We start from the raw sequence: 24,334 nt of genomic DNA on the forward strand, positions 1-24,334 counted from the left end.
CAGATCAAGTTTTTTTTTTCATCAATCTGGACAATATCTTGGTTTTCTATAAGACTCTTCAGGAAAATGTTCAACATGTGCGGCAGGTCCTTCAACGCCTCCTCCAAAACCCCCCTCTTTGTCAAACCAGAAAAATTTTAATTTCATGTAACAAAAGTTTAATTCCTGGGTTTCATAATGAGGGAGGGCTGCATCCAAATGGACCATGGAAAGACAAAATCTGCCTGTGATTGGCCTCGAACAAGTTGCATTAAGGAGGTGCAATGTTTTCTTGGCTTTGACAGCTTTTATCGCAGATTAATTTGAGAGTTCAGCTCTGTGGCTGCTCTTATCTCTGACCTTACCAAGAAATCCAATAACTCCTTTCTCTGGACATCTGAATCAGAGAAGGCTTTTGAGGTTCTTGAGCGTTGCTTCATCACTGCACTGCACAGTTTACCTGATCCTACCAGCCGATTCATTTGAGGTGGATTCTTCTAATGTGGGAGTTGAGGCCATGCTGTCTGAGAGAGCACCACCCATTCACCTTCCTCTCATGCAAACTAACATCTACGGAGAAGAACTATGATGTCAGAGACTGAGAGTTGCTTGCGGTGAAACTTGCCCTTGAGGAATGGAGGAACTGGCTGGAGAGAGCACAAAATCCCTTCTTGGTTTGGACAGACCATAAAAACATTTAAATCTTCGACAGTCTCGTTGGGCTCTGTTTTTTAATCGCTTCAATTTCAAACTCTCCAAGACCCAGAAACCAGATGCCTTGTCACGCCAGTTCCAGTCCGACACCCAGGACAGCAGTCCCAATCCCATAATCTCTAGCTCCCAGCTACTGGCTTCTGCTTGTTGAGGCATTATCTCCAACAAGATGACCCAGATCAAGGAACTGGTCCGTTAGGCCCTCTTTTTGTCCCTGAAAATGTACACTCCCAAGTCCTCCACACACTTCCCTGCTGGCAGCCCACCCAGGGTCATTTAGAACCTTGGAATTATGGTTTTGGTGGCCAAATATAGAGAAAGACCTTTGTGGCAGCCTGCCCCCACCTCAGCCCATAGTAAGAATCCCCACCAGAAGCCCCATAGTTTCCTCATATCACTACACATTCCCCGAAGGCCATGGTCACACATATCCTTTGATTTCATTACCGGCTTGTCTCCCTCTCAAAGTAACACTGTCATCCTTGTTATAGTAGACAAGTTCTCTAAGGGTTGTCATTTCATTCCCCTGCTTAAAATACCATCTGCTACTGAGACTGCTAAGACAGAGAGGGAAAATCAGGACCTGCAGACCACCCTTAGCTGTCTAGTCACATCTAATCCAGCATCCTGGACACTCAACTACCCTGGGCTGAATATATGCACAACACTCTGAAGTGTTCCTCCTCTGGTATGTCCCCATTTGAGTGCCAGTTTTGTTACCAACCACACTTGTTTCCCTAACAAGAGGAGGCAGCCAGTGTTCCCTCTGCCCAGGCATTTGTGCAGACGTACCTGGAGGAGAGCCGACAAGCTCTACAACAAGCTTCCCAACTTTCAGGTTGGTTCGGAGGGTCAGCTCAGTGGCATACATTCTTCAGCTTCCCCGTTCCATGAGAATTAATTCCACCTTTCATGTTTCCCAGCTTTGGCCAGATGTTACATCCCCTCTAGCAATTGCCCTGAAGATCCGCTGAAGTATTTTCTCTGCAATTGGGTTAACAACTAGCTTTCGGGGTGGTCTAGTGGTAACGTATTACTCTCTCACACCAAAGACCCGGGTTCTAATACTAATGAGATGCATGGTGACCTATGTCTGGTATATATAACAGGGTGTCCTGCCCACTGTACTCATGCTGAGGGATGCAGGCATTACTGAGGATGACTGTCCTCCTCCTGGGGCATCTGCTTCACCATCTCAGTGAGCTCACTTCAGCTTTCAAATGCATCTTGTAGAATTACTTTGAGCCTGGCCTCATGACTAATGGATTATATTTTATAAAATGTTGTATTTTTCCTGACTTCAATCAGGAAATGCCAGACCTCAACTGTACTTACAAAACCAGGTCAGTCAAATGTAATTGGTGAGTTGCAGGATTTTATGCTTATAACTTACAACAATTGTAAACAGATATTATGCTAGAAAGATTTAATTGTTTTATCTGCAGATTCAATCTGAGAGCTTTCCGATGGCCCTTGCTGTACAGGAAATAAACTTGCTGTAGAGGAAATAAACAAGCGAGCTGATATCCTTCCCACACTCTGGGTTACAAAATATTTGACTCTTTTTGCATATTTGCATATCCTCAGACTGGGCAGAGAGCAGCAGTACCTGTTCTAAATGGAGCAAATAAGGAAGAAAGTACCATGTGTACAGGTGCAGGTCCATTGCTGGCCATCATAGGAGATTCCGGGTCAGCTCAGTCTATTGTAGTTTCTAGAATTCTGCTGCCTTTCAGAATTCCAATTGTTAATAAAACATGAAATCCTTTAGTTTAAGCTATAATTATCTTGAAACCTCTCAGTTTTATATTTCACACTCTGTTTGTATGGTATGGTGTAGCTGTAGCACACGTGTCAATAATATTGCACTTGTCACTAATATTAACCATAGGCCAGTAGGTTCGACTATGGAGGTGTAATAAAGACAACACTGTTAAATAATAAAGTAAATCTTTATATTTAAATGAATGATTGGAGTAATCGTTGATATTCAAAAGGGGAAAAAATAAAATAAACAAATTGTCAGTTCTTTTTGTTCAATATCAAACCACAGTTATAGGGATTCACTTCAATTCACAATAAGTGAACAATTTCACCTGACTCTGCTGTTTGTTCAATCAGTTGGGTGCACCCTCTAGGCTATAAAGATTCCTAGAATACTACACCTTCAATATAAAATACAACCCCATAACATTGATAAATGTTCACAATTGTATTTTTGGACAGTTCACTAAATCACATTCAAAACATAAAGAAAAGAACAAAATGAAAAAACAGTTCAGAAGAAACAATTCACATAGTCAGTTCAAAAGAATCGTTTGAGCTGTTCAGTTCAAAATGTTGAGTTTGAAAAGTTCACTTCAAACTCGTTTGGAAGAATTTGATTCACAGATTCAGTTCAAAGTTCCTCAGAATCGTAAAAAAAAATATGATTCTGCAGTTCCAAAGAATATCTGTTTGCGCAGGAAACAAAACACTGGAAGCAGTCTTTACAAAATAAAGCTCAGTCCCGTTTAGGAAAAAAACTAACAGGCAGGCAATCATAACTTTCCTACCCATTTCCACAGGTGTTGGTTCAACTTAAATCAGGCATCAATCATCGTTCATCTCGCTGGGAAGGCTCGCCATCTTAGATCATAATGCTGAAATGAACGCTGTTTCAGCGTAGGACAAAAAACCTGATCTGCATGTGCAACAGGCAGCATTTAGTTTCAGCACATTAAATTCACAGCTTTTAGTTTAACACACAGTAAATAGTAACTCTTGTTATCCTGTTCAGCATATAACAGCTACATATCCATCGAAATTCGACAGCTTAGATAACATTATGCAACTTAAACATCATAAAATCACTCGTTCAATATGATCAAAAACAAAATATGAACATCGCAACTCATATACACATTTAAACCATTACATCACTTTTTGCTCGTTAAACATTGGATCTTATCAGTATTTCATACTGACAAAGAAATACGTTTTCACACTCTCAATTTAACACATCAGTACACAATCACATTTATGAAAGTTTACACATTCCAAAATGTTTACTCACCAAATCCAAAGAAAAGAGATCATATAGATGTCTCTTATCCAATTCTCTCTGACGATATTAACTTTTACACAAAGTTATGCTGCTGCTCTTCTCAGTCACGCAGAGAAACAAAATGGCTTTCCCCATACAGCAACTAACTTGGTGGGGCGGGACTTCAACATATACCTCTCGTAATTGGACAAATCAATAAAATGTCAATCATCACACTGACATGCATTTCTTTTTGATTTTATATTTTTTCCTACACTTTTCACCCATTTCTGAATAGGTTATTATTTTAACAACTAATTAATTCCTTTTTATAATTAATTCTTCAAATTATACAGGGTTACATAGCCCAATTGCAACAATTTTTTTCTTTTACATTCTCACCTTTCAGAAAAAGCTAGAATATAATGCATTGGTGGAAATATAAGTGTGGCCTTTACAAATTACATATATTATTGGTTACTCTAAACCAAATTACTTTTGATTTTGTCTCCAAGATTGTTGTTCCTGGGGGTCAACCTTACAGGGGAGACACCTGCTCCACAAATTGTTCTGTTAATTACATTTCCGCATGTTTGATAATTTCATTAGATATTGTTGCTAATTGATCAACTTTATCTAACCTAGTTTTACAGAAAATGTAAAAAATATGAACGTTGTCATATGGCAATACTGTAACACAATGGAAAAAATGCTGTGTTATAATATGGCAACTGTACTATAATGTAATTGCACTTATGCATTTCCCCATTGGTAATTTTTGTTAGATAGTGGCATCTATTATATTATTGCATATATTAATTGTTTTGGAAATGTTTACACATAAATAGCACATTCACAATTTGTATTTTTTTTCAGACTTGAATGAACATGGCAATGTTTTATGGAAAGGGCAAGAACAGTAGGCTTTAGTAACAGTGAAAATAATCAACAATATTGAAGACATTATAATGATTTTAAAAAATAAATAAATTTGTAGGAGCTCCAAGTGTATAAATACACCAATTAATTAAAGAAATACTGATTTAATTCAAGTTTAATTTTGTATTCTTATTTTTTTTTTTTAAAAAAAAAAAGTGTTTGTTATTAGAGTTTGTTCTGTTCTGTTATTAGATGTATTTTATAGTGCTTTAACAATGGTAAATAATTTGGTCAAAATATTTTATTTTTCTTCCATAATAATGTTTAGCTGGTTAACCCTGTGCAGTGCAACCCAAAATCAAATTATATTCTTGATACAAAGTTATCTTCTTTCTCATGACAGATCAGTTATTTTTCATCCTTTGTCTGATTAATCGGAGAGAATACGGTTGTTTGGTTGGTTGGTTGGTTGGTTGGTTGGTTAACTTTATTGTCCACGTTGTGGAAAATTGTCTCTGGCTTCACCATACAATACATCACAAACAAAATATAAATATAACTATCCATTAAAAAAGGCATACAAAACAAGACAGGAGCCATCGATCCCTTGCATTTAAAGTTTTAACAGCTTTGGGCACAAAAGATAACTGATAAACTTTCTTCATTGCACGTGGTTGCCTATAACGTCTCCCTGATGGCAACAGGTGAAACTCACCATGAAGAGGGTGAGACACATCCCCTAATATCACTAAAGCCTTTTGCTTGACTTTACATGTATATAGATCATTCAGATGTATCTGTGTCTTGCCGATTATCTTACTGGCTTCATTTACAATCTTGGTCATCTTGACCCTGTTTTTAACACTCAAATGACCATACCACAAGGCCATGTTAAAAGTTTAAATACTTTCAACTACATTTTTATAGACCATTTCAATTATGTTCTTACTCACACCAAAGTGATTTAACCTCCTGATCAAATACAACCTTTGTTGAGCTTTCTTACAGATGCTGTCAGTATTCTCTATAAAACTAAGTTGAGCATCTATGTGTGTCCCCAAATACTTAAAATTGCAAAAAATTCAGTTGGATTCATACGAATTATTACAGGTTCCAACATCAAATTATTCCGCTTATATCCAGTAATTACCAATTCTTTTGTTTTATCCACATTTACCACAAGTCCACTCAGCTGACACCACTCAAAAAGGGCTTTTATGTTCTCTTGGTATGTGCGAGTCCTACCTATATCTCCTACTTGCAAAAGACCCACAAAAGCTGTATCATCAGCATATTTAAAAAGACGAAAAACCTTATTTCTAATTGTAAACTCATTAATATACAAAGAAAAGAGTAACGGTGATAAAATTGCTCCTTGTGGGGCTCCTGTGTTTGATAATTGTTCCAGACATGTTGCCATTAACAACCACTCTTGTGGACGTTTAGAAAGGAAATCTTTAATCCACCAAACAAGTCCCCCGTTAATCCCCAAATTAATCAATCGCTGAATAAGAATATGGATTTTGATTGTGTTAATAGCTGACGTAAAGTCTAAAAACCTAGGGTAGTTTGAATTATCTAAAGTTAACACAGCATCATCAGTATCTCTAGCTATATGCAAATTGCAATGGATCTAGAACATCACTCACAGAATTCATTAGATGCCTCATGATTACTCTTTCCATGCATTTTCCCAATACAGATGTGAGGGCAATGGGTCTAAAATCCTTTAGCTGTTTAGCTCCTGTTTTTTTTTGGTATGGGAATGACAGTAGATATTTTCCATAAATTTGGTACTGTTTTTGCATTTATCAAGAGCTGGAATAGTTGAGTAAAAACCCCAGTCAATTGATAGATACAGTCTTTCAATACCCTCCCATTCAGCCCATCAGGTCCAGGTGCCTTATTAGGCTTAATACGAGACAAACAGTATGCAATTTCATATTCTTCCAGGGTGATATTCTCATATAAACGAATTTCAGAGCAAACCCTATTAGATTCAGATATACATTCACCAGTATCAAACCTACAAAAAATACATTTAAATCATCTGCAAAAGATTGAAGGAGTGGTGTGAATGTTCTTCCCCTTTCTTGCCATCATAACATTCAAACCCTCCCATGCCTGCTTTGCATTACCTTTAAAATTTTATTCTTATATTCAAGTTTAGCACTTTTAATTTTTCCCCTAAGTTCTCTATTCTTCTCTAACTAATTCCTTATCACCCTTCATAAAAGCCACCCTTTTCTCATTAAGGCATATTTTAAGATCTTTAGTGAGCCACTTATTATTTGGGTATATACGTACTGTTTTGGTTTGAACACAATTGTTCTCACAAAAATTTTAATAAGACGTGATAGTGTCTGCAAAATCATGAACATTGTCACATACATTAAAAAATATGTATACCCCACATTCTTTAGAGTCATCCGTTCTGATGCCTATCAAGTAAAGTCCATTGCAAAATTCCTAATGCATTTCAAATGGACCTGGGTGGGATTGGTACGGGGAGATCATGAGTATGGTTACTTTGCTCTTCAGGGCTTACTGAAAGAGCTGGTTTGCGGCATATCCGGAGCCGATTCCTCTGTTACTGTATATGACCATAAGAGGGCGCTGGAAATCATACGAGTGATGAGTCTTTCCATTTCTCGGGTGACTGTAGTGTTCTCAGCTGAAGGGGTGCTCACTCCGTTCTTGAGAGACTAGGCCCTGTCCCAGATGACACCCTTGCCCTTGTGGTCTTCCTCTGAGTGCAGACTTTGATGACGTAAGAGAGTGCAGACCGATGGGGCACTAGTCAGCAAGTCCATGAGGGGGCATGATTGGTAAAAGTGTGCATATGGGACAAACCTCACGACTTAAATCAGATGACGCATTTTTTACATTTATCTTTTTATTTATATGTATTTTTACAAATTATTATTTAAAAAAGTCATGGCATTGATAGGGTAAAGGAACACACTTCAAACTAACTACTGATATTTGTTTTTATTAATTAATTTCAAGCAACACACTGACAATAAAGCATTAGATAATAAAGAACCTCTGAAAAACAAAGTGCACATATAACTACAGCAACAAAACCCCATTGTTTTATATCTTTAGAGAGCAAATAACATTATTCAGACACATGGATGTTACAGCTTAGAACACAGTAAAATGTATAGAAAGAACATACCACCATATATTTGCCAAAATATTTATAAAATACATGCAGCCACACATCTACAGGTATAAATAGCACTGTTAGACCGAATTATGCTAATAAATATAAGCAACATTACAAGCTACAGTACAGCCATGTGCATTAAATTATTATTTCCTGAGACTCACAATAATTCTAAAATCCTCTTTGAAACAACAATAAAAATAAATTGAATAGGAGTAATTCCATTTTTCTGGGAAATTAAATAAAACAAAGTCACAGACTAAAACACATCATACGTAAAAGTGATTATACCCATGATAATCAAGTGATCAATCAGGAAAAGCTATTATTAAAATAAGTTTTTAATCCACAATGTGTCCGCCATGTGTTTTCCTCCCGCTCAGAAACTGGAGTCCTTCTGATTGGTCTGTCGCAAGGACTGTTGGGTAGCGGACTGCCGTGAGCCTGGAGCAGTGCGGGCTTCGACGAAGACCGCATTGAGGGTGCAAAGGGGACACTTGTGAGAACCCTCACAAGTGCTAAAATCACAAATGGGACACACTACGGACTCGAACACTTCACAAGCACACGCAACTGAAGGCCACGAGACCACATGAAGTGCTCCAGGGAGCAGAATGTCACTGGGATACAGTGGATTGCCAGTTAGGCTTGGGTTACAGCCGCTGTGTTCACAGGGAGTGAATATTTTCCATTTCTTGGAGGAACCATTGGATTCAGAATACAACAGGGCCAAATCCCAGGGTTAAGGGAGTATCTCACAACAGTGAATCCAGAAAGGTACCTCTCTAACACTTTGGTTCATGAGCTGTGGTTAGCTCTATACGGTTATTCTCCTCCTTTTCTGGCTTGAACAGTCATTTGCCCAACTGCACAGGGCAGGAGAATCTTAGGGAGCAGCAGTCTGCCTACATGAACACTTGACTCTTAGGGAGCAGCACGCTGCCTACATGAACACTTCCAGCCTTCGTATTTCCTATAATATTTCTAAAGGAGTGAGTGTAATTGCTCATTCTCTGCACAATCTCATTCATTGTACGCATGGAAAAGGGCCATTCATTAACTTCACATGTGCAAACACACATAATGTCTACCCATGGCAGGTGAATAATGTCAAATTAACTTTGTATAAAAGTACAACTTAAACTACTGTTAACAAAGAGTCATGATTGTATCTTTTTAATGCAATATTTCACAGCTACAGCACTATCTCCAAGAGGTATCATTCAACATTTCAGGAGAGAAAAACCGAGGTTACAGTAAGGCACTTACAATGAAAGTGAAATGGCCAGTCCTCAAACAATATAATACAAATAATCAACATTTCAAATGTAAAGCCACAAGTCGTTAACAATATACAATTTAACATGATTTCAATCATTTATTAACCTTATTTGTGTAAAGTCCTTTCCAATATTAAAACTTATTTTCCACAATGCGTATATTATATAATATTAAAATTATGTTAACATGTATGATATTTATGTCTTGTAGCTATAATTGTGAAATGGTGTGTATTGTGAAACTAGGGCTGCCAATAGATACAAATTTTAATACAATTAATTATATTATGTGTTGATTAATAAATCACAATTAATCGCATATTCCAATAGTTATTAAAAAGGCCTTTAAACAAAGATAATTTAGTATATAATAATTAAAATAATTGTAACCCGCACAAGAAGAGACAGTCACAATGTAAGTCAAAACTGCGTTTTATTGCAGGCAGGCAAAAGTACAGAAAAAGGGCAAATCCAGTGAAGAGTAGTCAAATGGAGCGTGAGGTCGAAAGCCAGGGAATCAAGAGGAAAATGACGAGACTAGTGGAAGCAAAAGACAGGGGAACAAGGGGAGCTGGCAAGCTAAGAGGTAAACGAGAGGAGTACAAAACTAGACGAGACTAGCGGGGGGCAAAGATACGGGAAACTAAACACAATAACCAACCCCCGTGAAACGGATGTGCTGTGGTATTTATAGGGGAAGGTGCAGGTGTAAACAATGAAAGGTGATGAGACGAGTGCAGGTGAAACTAATGTGCAGGAGTGCAGATGACGCGAGTGCAGGGGGTCATAATATTCTGGGGGATTGGAAACGCGTGAGAAACTTGAGGAAGGGAGATAACCTACGAGCATGTGAGCGAGTAGGAGCAAAGTGGGCGTGAGGGCTCGAGCGAGCAAAAAGAGCGTGAAAAGCTCGAGGGGGCGGAGCGAGGGAGTTAGGTCGAGGGAGTGAGTGTGTGTGTGACGAAGCGGGGATGGGGCAGAGGAGCGGGGTTCGTGACAGTACTCCCCCCTCTGAATAGGACGGCTCCTGACGGCCACGGGAGGTGGTGCAGGATGATCGGGGGACAGACAAAGGGAAGTGAGACAGTCCATGGGCAGTTCAAGGTAAGGTCAGGTGGAACATAGTGGACAGGCGGGTGGTCGGGAGATCTAGGGGGCAGCCATAGGGCAGAGACTGGGTCAGGAGGTCTGGAAGGCGACTGGAGGACAGGGACTGGGTCCGGGGGCCTGGAAGGTGACCACCGGACAGGGACGGAACTAGGGGACCTGGGAGGAGGCCACGGAACAGGAATAGGGTCAGGAGGCCACCGTACAGGGTCAGGAGGCCAGGGAAGAGGCCAGGGGGCAGGAAGAGGAACGGTCACAAGGGAAGCAGGCAAGACCCAGTGAGGAAAGGTTTCAGGGGGCGGAGCCGTGAAAGGCGGAGTCGTGGAGGACTTGGGAGACGGAGCCTTGGAAGGCGGAGCCGTGAGAGACTCGGCAGGCGGGGTATTGAGAGACTGAAGATGCGGCGCCGAGAGGAGCCCAAGAGACAGGGCAGAGGGAGGTGGTGCCGCAGGAGGCTCTAGAGGCGGAGGCCTGGAAGGCTCTGGAGGTGGAGCCGAAGGAGGCTTTAGGGGCAAAGGCCTGAAAGGCTCAGGAGGTGGAGCCGAAGGAGGCTTTAGGGGTGAAGGCCTGGAAGGCTCTGGAGGTGGCCTCGAAGGAGGCTTTAGGGGCGAAGGCCTGGAAGGCTCTGGAGGTGGAGCCAAGGGCAGTGGCGCTGTGGGAGGCTCTAGCGAGGTAGGCCTGGAAGGCTCTGGAGGTGGAGCCAAGGGAGGTGGCGCCGTGGGAGGCTCTGGAGGGGGAGCCGTAGAAAGCTCTGGAGTCTCAGAGCCGTAGGAGGCTCGGGAGGTGGAGCCGTAGGAGGCTCTGGAGGGGGAGCCCTGAGAGACTCGAGAGGCGAAGCCGTGAGAGGCTTGAGGGGTGGAGCCACGAAAGACTCGAGGGGAGGAGGAGCCCTGAAAGACTCGAGAGGCGAAGCCGTGAGAGGCTTGAGGGATGGAGCCATGAAAGACTCTAGAGGAGAAGCCCTGAGAGGCTTGGAAGGAGGGGGAGGAGCCCTGAGAGACTCGAGAGGCAAAGCCGTGAGAGGCTTGAGGGGTGGAGCCATGAAAGGCTCGTGAGGCGAAGCCGTGAGAGGCTTGAGGGGTGGAGCCATGAAAGACTCGTGAGGAGAAGCCCTGGGAGGCTTGAGGGATGGAGCCATGAAAGACTCGAGGGACGGAGCCCTGAGAGGCTCGAGGGGAGGAGGAGCCCTGAAAGACTCGAGAGGGGAAGCCCTGAGAGGCTTGAGAGGGGGAGGAGCACTGAAAGACTCGAGAGGAGGAGCCCTGGGGGGCTTGAGAGGAGGAGCCCGGGGGGGCTCAAGAGGAGGAGCCCGCGAGGGCTCTGAGGGGCGAGCAGAGGCTGGCAGAGCCGTGGAAGACTCTGAGGATGGAGCAGAACCCGGCAGAGCCGTGGAAGACTCTGGGGGCGGAGCAGAACCCGGCAGAGCCGTGGAAGACTCTGGGGGCGGAGCAGAACCCGGCAGAGCCGTGGAAGACTCTGGGGGTGGAGCAGAACCTGGCAGAGCCGTGGAAGACTCTGAGGGCGGAGCAGAACCCGGCAGAGCCGTGGAAGACTCTGAGGGTGGAGCAGAGGTCGGTAGAGCTGTGGAAGACTCTGAGGGAACCTCTGTGGTCTTGAGCACAAGACGAGACTGGGGAGAATGGGCCCTCTTCCTTCTCTGACGTCTTCGGCCAACAGGGGATGTGGCCATGGGGACGGTCGAGGCTACAGGCGCTGGCTCTGGAGCGGTCGAGGCTACAGGCGCTGGCTCGCTGACCGTGGCAGACATGGGTGCTGGCTCGCCGGCCGTGGCGGGCATGGGCGCTGGCTCGTTGGCCGTGGCGGGCATGGGTGCTGGCTCGTTGGCCGTGGCGGGCATGGGCGCTGGCTCGTGGGCCGTGGGAGCTGGCTCGTTGGCCGTGGCAGGCATGGGCGTTGACTCGCTGGCCGTGCCAGGCTTCGAGGCTGGGGCCGTGACAGGCTTCTGGACTATGGCCGTGTCCAGCTTCGGGACTGGGGCCATGACAGGCCTCGGGACTAGGGCTGTGTAAGGCTTCGAGACTAGGGCCGTGGTAGGCCTCGAGACGGGGGCCGTGGTAGGCCTCGAGACGGGGGCCGTGGTGTGGAGCGCTGGTTCAGTGTCTGCCTCCCCCACAGTAAATGAGGAACCAGCGTACAGTAGGGCGAGGTCAATAAACTGAGCCAGGTTGAGAGAGCAGCGACCACCAGGCATGAATGATGAGGTTGGCTCATTCAGTCCAAATTGAAAAATGGTTTTCAGAGCCACCTCATTAAAATTCACCTGGTTGGCCAGGGCACAAAAATCCACAACATAAACCTCCAAGGGTTGACTCCCCTGACGCAACCCCACGAGTCGGGCCGCTGGCTCCATAATGTCGAGGGCGGGTTATGAGTTACACAACCGCTGCCTCGCATAAAAAACCCTTGGTCAGCGTCCGAAGAGCCATAAAACCTCTCCGGGGGTGGAGAGTGCACGGCGCTCAGAAATGCACTGGAGGCATAAACGGGCTCAGGGGCAGACACAGGTGAAATAGGGTGAAACAAATCAGAAAAAGAACATACCTGCTGCCCCTGGGCCACGAGCGCTCGGTCCTGCCTCCAAACTGTAGCTCCTCGCCCGAATGTGACGTGCACCTCCGCTCTAGTGAGCTGTGCGAATCCTCAGCGCGGGGCATTGTGACTGTCTTCGGAAACGGTTGGTTATTTTGTAACCCGCACAAGAAGAGACAGTCACAATGTAAGTCAAAACTGCATTTTATTGCAGGCAGGCAAAAGTACAGAAAAAGGGCAAATCCAGTGAAGAGTAGTCAAAGGGAGCGTGAGGTCGAAAGCCGGGGAATCAAGAAGAAAATTACGAGACTAGTGGGAGCAAAAGACAGGGGAACAAGGGGAGCTGGCAAGCTAAGAGGTAAGCGAGAGGAGTACAAAACTAGACGAGACTAGCGGGGGGCAAAGATACGGGAAACTAAACACAATAACCAACCCCCGTGAAACGGATGTGCTGTGGTATTTATAGGGGAAGGTGCAGGTGTAAACAATGAAAGGTGATGAGACGAGTGCAGGTGAAACTAATGTGCAGGAGTGCAGATGACGCGAGTGCAGGGGGTCATAATGTTCTGGGGGATTGGAAACGCGTGAGAAACTCGAGGAAGGGAGATAACCTACGAGCATGTGAGCGAGTAGGAGCAAAGTGGGCATGAGGGCTTGAGCGAGCAAAAAGAGCGTGAAAAGCTCGAGGGGGCGTAGCGAGGGAGTGAGGTCGAGGGAGTGAGTGTGTGTGCGACGAAGCGGGGATGGGGCAGAGGAGCGGGGTTCGTGACAATAATTATAAATATAATATATAACAGAGCTAAATATAACTCACTTTAGCTGTATTTTCTGTATTTCTCTAACACAGAAACACTCTTATTGTTTGCAGAAATAATTCAGAACTCAGTTTCTTCATCCTGTTTTCCATGACTCTATGTATTCTGTGTGCTTTGGTGTTTATTAGGGAACACACATTCTGGTGATGTATTCTGGGACACACTGCCTTCAACATAACTTTCTCTCTCTGCATCTCCTGCATCCTGGGCAAGACTTTAGTGATGCTGGTAACTTTCACAGCTACCCAACCTGGAAACAATATCATTGAAATGGTTGGGCCCCACACAGCATAGAATCATCATCTTCAGCTGCACTTAGTATTCCAGGTGGTGACATGTACTGCTTGGCTTGTAGTATCACATCATTTTCCCTATAAAAACACAAAATACCAACAGACCAAGATCATCCTTGATTGCAGGATGGGCTATAATCTGGCCTTCTGGTGTGTGCTGGGATATATTGGCCTCTTGGTCTATGTAATTTTAGGCCAAGTACATCAACTTCAGCATGCTTATATTTTGTGCAGTGTGGCTGGCATTTGTACCGGCATATGTCATTACACCTGGTAAACTTGAAACTGCTGTGGAGATTTTTGACATTTTAGCTTCTAGTATCTACTTAATTACCCCAAAGGTGTATATCATTTTAGTGAAGCCTGAGAAAAACACAAAACATAATTTAATGGGAAAAGACAAAACAATTAAATTTATAATGCTTAGAAGAAATATGCATGAAAAGAGAAATAACATCTGTGAAATGCAATGTGATGTATGTCCAATTGATAACAATATGAAATAAATTACACAGATAGAAAAAGTCATTGATTAAGTATTGAATCAATGCTGATTTTTGATATTGAAACATTGTCTTTTTTTTCATTAATACACAATTTTAAGCGGGCCGGCAGGCCAGTGAGAAAAATATAGAGGTGGAAGCCTTCCAAATATGGGCTGAGAGGATTGTTCACTGTAAATACATATGGCCACCACTAGATGTTGCCAAGTACATAAAACAGACTTAATGAATACATTTACCTGAACAGAAAGCGGGTTATTGCGAGAAAGCGTAATTTTGCGAGAAAGCAGCGTTTGTGTTTACATGCACTGGCTTACATGCAGCTCGGTCAGTAAACAGCTTTCTCCACAGTAACGTAACTTCCCCACATTGCTTGTGTAAATAACAAACATGGTATTCAAGGAAGACTTCAGTAATTTATTCTCTGTTGCTTCGCTTTATTTCCAGATATTCCAGAGCTGTTCTATTGCGACCTCTAGCAGAATTTTGCTTCAGTAGTGGGGTTTCACCATTATGTAAAACTTTGGGATTCCCCAAAGTTTATATGTTCAAGCTCATATACATGAAAGTGAGGAACAATCAATATTTTACATAGTAATAATAGTGTTTATAAATGGGTATAGTTTATAGTGTATGTGCTTTTCCCACTGTACTCCCAGAAATGTTTTGTTGACTTGTTTGTTGGGTTCCATGCAATGACATTTGTTATTCGGTCTGTTCCACACACATGCATAGGCCTACTCTTCAAAAACCTGTTAGAATGCAGCATATGTGTTTAAATGGCCACATAAGTGTGACCGGATGCTCTCCTCCCATGTTGTCTACTAATAAATTAAGTTAATTAGAGCTCGCCGCCTACAAATTTTCTTTAATCGTTGACATGTCATTTCCGAACGGCTATAAATAGCCTATTTCTATTTCTGTCGACACGCGTAATTTCCGACTGACCCGGGGGTTCCCATTTGTTTCCAACGTGCGGATGATTTGACTGCGGCTGTACACCAGCTTTCGCTTGCTTCTGAAATGGCGATCTTTCTTTTGCTTGTTTCAGGCATATGTAAATCCGTTTATGCGACGCTGCAGGATCAAAACGAGACCAAGCGATCTAAAAGATTGACGGTTCAGAGTGATTGAGTGATTCTATTGTTGGGTAAGTCTTCATCATAGGAAGTTACGGGTACTGTGTTCTTAGGCATTGATTGGGAGAGTGGGTGTGATTTTTAGCTCATTTCAGGCATAGGCAAACCAGTTCAGTGCGGCGCTTCAGGATCAAAACGAATTAACAAACGGTGGTTTGTGATTGAGACTGACGCGATTCTATCATCTGGTAAGTCTTTTCCTGATTGGGTTGAGAACATTAGGCATTCGTGCGGGCGTTTAACCATTGTGTTTCCCTTCTAAGGAGTTAGCGATCTTTCTTTGCCTTTTGCCAGTATTTAATGCGAGGAATCGCCGTTGTCCTACCACCTACGTTTTTGTGTGTTATATGCATGGTTTATTATATGTGAGTTGAACGACTGTTATTAATTTGTTTATTTGGTTTGAGATTATTTGTTGTGGGAATTCTAGTGTTTTTTTTATTTATTATTATTATTATCATTGTTTGTCTTCGGTGTTTATATTGTTCTGATTTATAACCCAATTGTATTTTGATTTTTGTTGTTTCTGTGTGTGCGTGAGCAATTGTGACTTTTGTTAGATGCTGAGGGCTTCGGCCAGGAATCCTCCCTGGTTTTCTCCGCGTGCTGGTGGTGGTTTGAACACTGGGTGCTGTGTGCAGTGTGACGCACGGATTTTGAGTGAGTGATAAGAGTTTACTCCAAAGTGTGTGTGGTACTATTCCTTGTTCTTTAGCCCTCAGCCAAAAAAAGCTTCTGAGTGTAATGTTTTATCATATTTGTTTTGTATTGACTGACTTTTGAATGACTGTATTTCTTCTGACAACATAACAACCCCATTTTATTGCAGATGTTGCGGTGTGTCTTTCCTGGTACGCTCTGTTTATTTTAATGTGCTTTTAGTAATAAAGAATTCTTTTGTACGACATTCACGTCTCTGTTCCTTACTAGTGCAACCAACTTGCGTGCCTTTGGATAAAGTGTATCAATCATTCTCTGTGTGATATCAGAGTGGCATAGTCGGTTCTCTTAAATCTGCATTTATTTCTATTATAAGTAGTTAGGCCCTAGTGCCAGTCTAATGCGGTTTCATCTCACCGCATAAGCAGCATTCTCCAGCAGAAACCTAGGTGTGTTAAACCACTTTCTCTTAATCCCTTAAATGGTGTAAGAAAATCTTTGTTCTCGTTTACATGACGAGTAAAAAAAAACGTTTTCTTAACCCTTCACCCTATTATGTTTTTCCCTTGCAAATTCATTGGTACAGTGGCTGTTTAATCATGGTGTAATGCTCAGTCAACATTTGGAGTGCTTGCTGTATGTACAGATAAGCAATGTGGAAAAAAAACTTAAAAGTTGAGCCCTGGAAGGTAAAGTTTCGAATCATGGAATATTTTTCATTTGGCACAATGGCAGTGAAAAGGTATACAATGGTTTTGTTCCATTTTATCTGAGTGTGAATATCTTTGAGTGCTGTGTGTCACCTGTCACCTCCAGGTTCCCATGTCTGTGTGCAGTGTGAGCTGTCCCCCAGGCACTAGGAAGGCTATACAAAAATGAAAACCCATCTGCTGTCATGACTGCATTTACTGCAGAAGGAGAGATGAGCAATGAGACAATTTAGTGTTTGGACATATCCTTATTAAATGACCCACGATTACAATAGGCACTTTATCCCTTATACTTCTACTTCAAACAAATGAAACTGGTATGCTGCTAACAGTGCATGTCATTTTGAATCCAACCTGTATTTCATCATTATTTTCCAGATTCTTCAGACTGTTTCAGATGCCCAACTGATTACTGACCCAATAAAAATTATGATAAGTGCCTTCCTAAACAGAGGAGTTTCTGTCCTGGGACGAGACCCTTGGAATGATCCTGGCTGCTATTTCAATTGCTGGCTCTTCAGTGGCTTTGATCATGGCTATAGTGTTATACAAATAACTGACCTCTCCCATAATTAGAGCCAACAACTAAGAGCTGAGCTTTCTGCTGCTCTTCTCGCTGACTCTATGTTTTCTATGTTCACTTTCTCTCATTGGTTGACCCACTGAGTGGTCCTGTATGTTGCATCACACAGTGTTTGGTATCACAGTTTTCCTTTGCGTTTCCTGTGTTCTGGGAAATCAGTAGTGGTGTTAATGGCCTTCAAGGCTATACATCCAGGAAGTAGAGTGACCAGATTCCTGCTTTTGGAAAATGGGACACCCCCTCTCAGCAATAATGAAGACACATGCTCCACAGATGCAGATGTCCCAGGCAGGCATAAAACAAACTCTGCGAACTTGGCTAAGAATCCGAAGTTGATGGTCTTGCTCTCAGCTCACAAAAAACATCTGTCCATCTCTCAGATATGGCCGACTTGTTCATGTTTCACTCAGTGATGTGATGAGTGACAATGTGTTTCGAGCAAGCCCACTCATCAAAGAGCGTGGTTTTGTCAATCAAACTGAGATCGGGGATTCTGTAGTATAAGTGTCGAGGGTGCTATGAATGTCTTTCCTCTCTGTGATATCTCAGTAGGGCCCACTCAAGATTTTCAGTGTTCTCAAATGAGCAGCTCCAATTTTGGAGGTAATCCACCAATGCTGAATACAATTTTCTCACTGCACAAAAACACTCTTTCACTCTTTCAAGCAAATTTTAGACTCTTCAAATAAGTTCATTAACTGGACGTCAATTGATAAGGCATTGTGATTGGATTGTTTATTCTAATCATGTACTTCAAATAACACTGTGTGATTTTATCCATTGGTCAGCCCAATGAGTGGTCATGTATGTTGTGTCACACAGCATTTGGGATCACTTTTGTCCTCTGTATCTCCTGTGTGCTGGGGAAAACAATAGTGGTGTTAATGGCCTTCAAGGCTACAATTCCTGGAAGTAATGTCATGAAATGGTTTGGGCCTCCTCAACAGAGACTCAGTGTTCTTGGTTTCACTCTTGTGCAGGTTCTCATCTGTGTGATTTGGTTAACACTATCCCCTTCTTTTCCATACAACAATATGTAACACTACAAAGAAAAGATCTCACTAGAATACAGTTTGTGCTCTGCTATTGGTTTCTGGGCCGGACTGGGATATATAGGCCACCTAGCTTTCCTTTGCTTTGTTTTAGCTTTTCTGGCCCAAAAGCTGCCAGATAACTTTAATGAGACTAAATTCATCATATTCAGCATGCTCATATTCTGTGCTGTATGGATCACATTTTTACCAGTTTATGTCAGTTCACCAGTTACTGTAGCTTTAGAGATATTTGCCATTTTAACCTCAATCTTTGATTTGATTCTCTTTATTTTTGCTCCTAAGTGTTTTATTATTGTGTTTAGGCTAAAAAAACACTTAATAAGTAAAGTACCATCAAAAGCCCCCTGTTATTCACAAAGCAATAATTTGTTAATCTCATGATTAACTAATCCCAGCCTTATCATTGCTGTGTCCGGTATGTGCTTTGCACACCTACTTGGATAACACACAGAGCCTTAGATACTCTGAGCAGCTCTTTGTCTGCTTTGGCGGACAGTGGAAAGGGAACGCTGTCTCCAACAGAGGCTTGCCCATTAGGTCATGGATGCCATTTCCCTGGCTTACCAGACCCAGTCCATGCCCGCCCCCTTGCGGGTTCGAGCACACTCCACGAGTAGTGTGGGATTCTCGTGGACATTGGCCATTGGCACCTCTCTAGCAGACATCTGTAGGGCAGCAGGCTGGGCAACACCCAATACCTGGAGACCCGGTTCGTCCTGTGTTCTTTCAGGTACGAACAGGTAAGTAAGTTCCGTTACACGGACAATTGGCCAGGTGTATCGCTTGTGTATAGCGCCTTTCTCCTCCAAGAAGGTGAAGCCGTGTTCTTTTCTCTCCAATGTGTGTTCCCGATTTTTGAACGTGGATGTTCTTCCTCCTAGCCCTCTGACTCACGAATTCACTGGAGGAATTCCTGGACAAACCCAGTGTGTACAAATGCACTTGGTACTGGGGTAAGTGCTCCACAGGTTTTTGGTCTCCCAGATAACCTCCTGTGACGTATTTTCCAAGGTATGTTCTCCCTCTTCCTCGGCAGACCCGCGTCTCCCTTGGCAGAGCCCTCTGCCCCTTGTCGTGGTGTCTTGTAGCAACTCCTCCCTCTCGATGGGTAGGATCTACCTCTGCGTAGATGTGGCATAAAACTTTCAGCCATGTGTCATATTGGACACTGCCACCCCCCCCCCCTTTTTTTGGAGGCAGGGTGTGGCCTCCAGAAGGGTCTTTCCCGCTGAAAAAATAGGAACGGAATAGAACACCTTCCCTGGCACGTTTCATGAGCATTAAAGGCCCCGGCCGAATCCATTCTTCTGTGGAGCGGTAAATATATAGAGAAAAGGCTGTGGCTGGCGCAGCCCGCTCCCATACTTGGCAAACGCCCCCCCCCCCCCCTTCAGGGTTATGGGGCAGCACACAATGTTCCGGGGTGCCTGGGAAGGCTACATGCAGTCCAAGTGCATCTGTTACTATGCTCACAGTAGCTTGCCTACACCTGCACCGGCAGTCACGTAACACAGTTCAGCCAACGTGGCATTTTGTATAAAGGACCCCCTAGTGTCACTTAATCGACACAACGTTGAGTGGGTGACAGAAGGAGAACGTCTCAGTTACTGTCGTAACCTCTATTCCCTGATGGTGGGAATGAGACGTTGTGTCCCTCTTGTGTTATGGAGTGGTGGTGGTGTAGTGGGCTAAAGCACTTCACTGGTAATCAGAACCCAGATAGCAATAAGTCGGCAGTCCGCTGGCGGTGCGCCGGCGGCAGTAGAAGCGGCAGAATGGCGATATCGCAAACACGTTTGACGGCGGTCCGCCGGCGGCAGCCGCTTTTTAAAAGCGGCAGCCGCCTTCCTACCGCCTTCGTTCCGCGGACGGCCCGCTGGCCAGCCGCCGCTCCGCCACCGTTATATCGAAGGCGGACCGTCGGAGGCAAACGCTTTTTTCGAGCGATCTGCCGCCGCTTATTGTGTATATATATATATATATAGCATGCAGTTTATCAAGAATAATGATTGATCAAACCAGACAAATTTCCATTTGGCGTTTTAATTCCACATTTCAAAGTACAGTAACTGTCAATCACTGTATGTCAGATCACTGAAATATAAATAACAGAAAAATACAAACATTATATATACACACACACACACACACACACACACACACACACACACACAAAAGAACATGCAGGTTTCCAATTTCTTTTTCTTTTAAAAACACTATTGTAACACAATAATTGTTAATAATATAAAGAGGTCAGCTCTGGGATGAAAAGAATTACCAGTAAACACAAGCAATGAGGATATTTGGTACCAAAGAAAGTATAGGATACCAAATAAATTGAGGTATAACATCATATTTACAAGTCATTTCTAACAATAGGTTAAGTGGTAATAATTTAGAGTAAAGCTCTGGAGTAGAATATACCAACTGCAATGCTGACTGTGGCACAAGGATTTACAAGATATATTTAACAATAGAATAACAGTTAAGCACTGTGACGGAATGAAAGTAGAATTTTTGGTACTAGTTAATGTGCAATATGAAGTATCAGAGGTATGAAATAGGATTTACAAACTATAATAGAATTGTTACGCACTGACGGAATGAAATAAGCCAATACTAAAGTCACGGTAAGTAGAATATTTTATACCAGATAATGTGCAAATATCAAGTATTAGATGTATAATCTAGGATTTACAAGCTATATTTAAAAATAGAATAGTTAAGCACTGTAACAATGAAATAAGCAGCAAATTGTATATGAAATAATTGAGATCTTTGGTATCAAGGAATGTGCAGGATAACAGGTATAATATACATTTTGACATTCAACTTACACATGACAACAAGTGGGAATAAATATAATTAACAGCAGAAAATCTGGCTGTAGAGAACACAGCCAATCAGAATGTCTGGAGAGGTTGGGGACTGCGTGGCGTAGTGGGCTAAGAATCACCGGTTTTCCCCGACCTCCAGAATGAGGCAGTGCAAATTGGCATATCTTCAGTGATTCCTCGTGCGCCTGTATAAAAGGACAAACCGTCCCATATTCATCCAAGGAGCTGCCCTCAAAGCAGGGTCACGAGAGAAAAAAAAAATAAAAAATTCCACAGTGAACAGTGTGGATTGGGTGAGTGTAGTCTGACACTTTTAGCAGGCTTTTTTAGGGGTCTTGATGCTACTGACTGCAGGATAAAGAAAGGGTTCCAGTTGTCAGTGATGCTGGGGTGTCAGTAGTCAGCCTAGGTTTAAGGGGTCGGCTGTGGGTCCCTCTCAGCTGTGCGGCGCCTTTTTCCACCTTCATGTTCAGATGCTCCTTTCAGGTAACGCGTAACGTTAACCTGGATCGCCTCATCAGTGGCATCCTGGGTTGCCGGGTTTTTCCGGATGGCTCATGTAGAAAATAAAGATCTGTCATTCCATTTGAATGGCATAAGGTCATACACATGTACTTAAATATAAAAAAAATATCCAACTTACTTTGAACAATGGTCTTCAGGAACATGTCTCTAAAACATACTTTATCCCCTACACCAGTCCAGGTTGTATTGATGGAAAGGTGATTAGAGAAGATACTCTGAAGCATTCACACACGGTTGTCTTTAGGTCCCTCCCACATTTGATTGCCAAAAACCGAAGCTGAAAATACAAAAAAAACATGTTACAAATTAAATTTCTCTGAAGCTTCTCATAAATTTAAAATGTGACAGGCTGTGGATTCAGACTGTAGAATATGCAGTGTACAATCTTAATTTTAGTTTTAGATTACCTTATGGCGTTATAAACGAAATCGGCACACTTACAAATCGTTGCTGGAGCTCTTTATCCTGCCTCAAACTGTTGTCAAGCAACGCCAAATCTTCCTGGGTGTCTAGGGGGGAGTAACAGATCCCCTGGCAGGGATAACTCTCCAACCGACACATTGGCACTGAAACGTTGCAGCATAGCATTTTGTCGTCCATGCTACGCACAACATCGCCAAATTCCAAGACGTCGCAGCATTAGGGTTTGATCTGCACCTACAGGGGTTCCCAGAATAAAAGAATAAAGTAGTCAGTCCTGGTCCTTCAACTACTAAACTATGACATTTATATCTAGGTCTACTACATGTACAGGTGGCCCCAGTGGGAATTAAACCAACAACCACAGGTGTTGTTTGCAAGTTGTACCTGATTGCCCAGTGCGAGCAAATGTCTTCAACACTGTCCCACTTGCTTCACCTGCTCTTGAAGTGAGCCACTGTCATCTGGGAAGTAACAATATATTGATTAGCAATACACTAAATACAATAGTAATATAATATAACCACAATTATCATACCAGTAACTTTCCCTGTAATTTCTATCCACAGTATGTTATGCATGGCATACAAGTTCATAATGAAGAACCCTTATGATAACATCAATTTCATTTTTTTTTTCTTTGAAGCAGAATATTTGTTTGTAAAAGGGGAGGAAAAAGAAAATAAATACATTTTGGTATACAGATTTTGGTTGATATATCATACTGTACAGTGAAATGTGCTATTGTTATATCCCTACTCACCTGAAGGACGGATAGATCAGGCAAATCTCCAGTCAGGCCTTTGTAGAGTGTGTGCTCCTGCATATCCACAGGTATTTTAATTCAAACATGCAACATATTGTAATAAATCTACAATATTCAGCCTTTACCTTACACCCTCGGTTGTTGCTCTACACTTTTATTATATTAAATACTTATTTATATAGCTTGCTCACTGTATAATCATGATAGCCTAATACTTATAACACAAGATTGCATCTTAAACGAATGACTGAGTTGAAAACTTGAATAAGAACGCATTTTACACAGAGGGACCAGCTAGGGAAACTTACCTGCCTACAATAACTGTTTTCATTTGAGTTACATTAATCATGAATAACCTTAGCCGAGTCCCCAGGAACATCGGGCTATTAAAGTAACAAGCCTATAACTGCGGTCTTATTAATTCTAGCTTCACCATACACTCAAACTGTGAGGTTTATCTGCTTTCCTTATGGACCTGAAGCACAATGCCCTGACAGTGACTTCACCGGTGTCCTGATCTTTATTAGAAACTGAGAGGAGACCAAGTTAATATAATTAATATCACAATTATCACAAAAATTAACAAACAGTCTGCTTTAAAACTAAGAAAAAACAAGCTTCTATACTAACGTTACATTAAAAATGAACACGTGGCGAACTAGCTTAGCCGCTATATGCCGGCACACCACATTAGATTAAAATACTTACCCTTGTAGTTGTGCAGATAACTCGATATGTAGAGTTTAAAGCCCTTGTCCCTCTTGCTTGTCGGAGCAGGGGATCAGGCATCAACAATGCGATGAACATCGCTGATGCGTATTTTCGGAAGATTCTGGAGACATAGAGTAAAAACCGACATTTTGGGCGACGCGCAAGTAAACCGGAAACAGATATGGCGACAGCGGAACTTCACTGTTCAGTTTTTGCCATGTGTTTTAGCAATACATTTTTAACATTTATAATGCGTTTAGATTTTTTTTATTGCCTTTACAGGGACTTTAACACTTTCTTAAACATTTGTACAGGTCATAATTGCAAAACCTGTAAAAGGTAAAATAACAAAAAACATCGAGGTTGGAAAAAATGTTGACATAAACGAAATTTCTGCGCAACTGTGAAACCAGAGGATAATTTCGCTTTTTCATTGAGTTTATCCTTCACGTCAAAACAGGGATTTTCATGTTTATGATAGATATCACCATGGTTGCAAATTAATAAAAAAAATTTAAGTATACCCGATATTTTGGCCATGTTGCAGATGTCTTTCACTCTTCACTGATAGTCAGGCATTCGTGAAAAGTCTAACTTCATCAATTTATTCT

General features: G+C 42.4%; 1 pseudogene; it reads left to right on the forward strand.

Annotated features, from left to right (window-relative positions):
• LOC127661307 (extracellular calcium-sensing receptor-like) overlaps positions 1-24,334 on the forward strand; it is a 28,033-nt pseudogene that overhangs the window by 555 nt on the left and 3,144 nt on the right.

Source organism: Xyrauchen texanus, chromosome 21, assembly GCF_025860055.1.
Source record: "Xyrauchen texanus isolate HMW12.3.18 chromosome 21, RBS_HiC_50CHRs, whole genome shotgun sequence".
Taxonomy (NCBI): Eukaryota; Metazoa; Chordata; class Actinopteri; order Cypriniformes; family Catostomidae; genus Xyrauchen; species Xyrauchen texanus.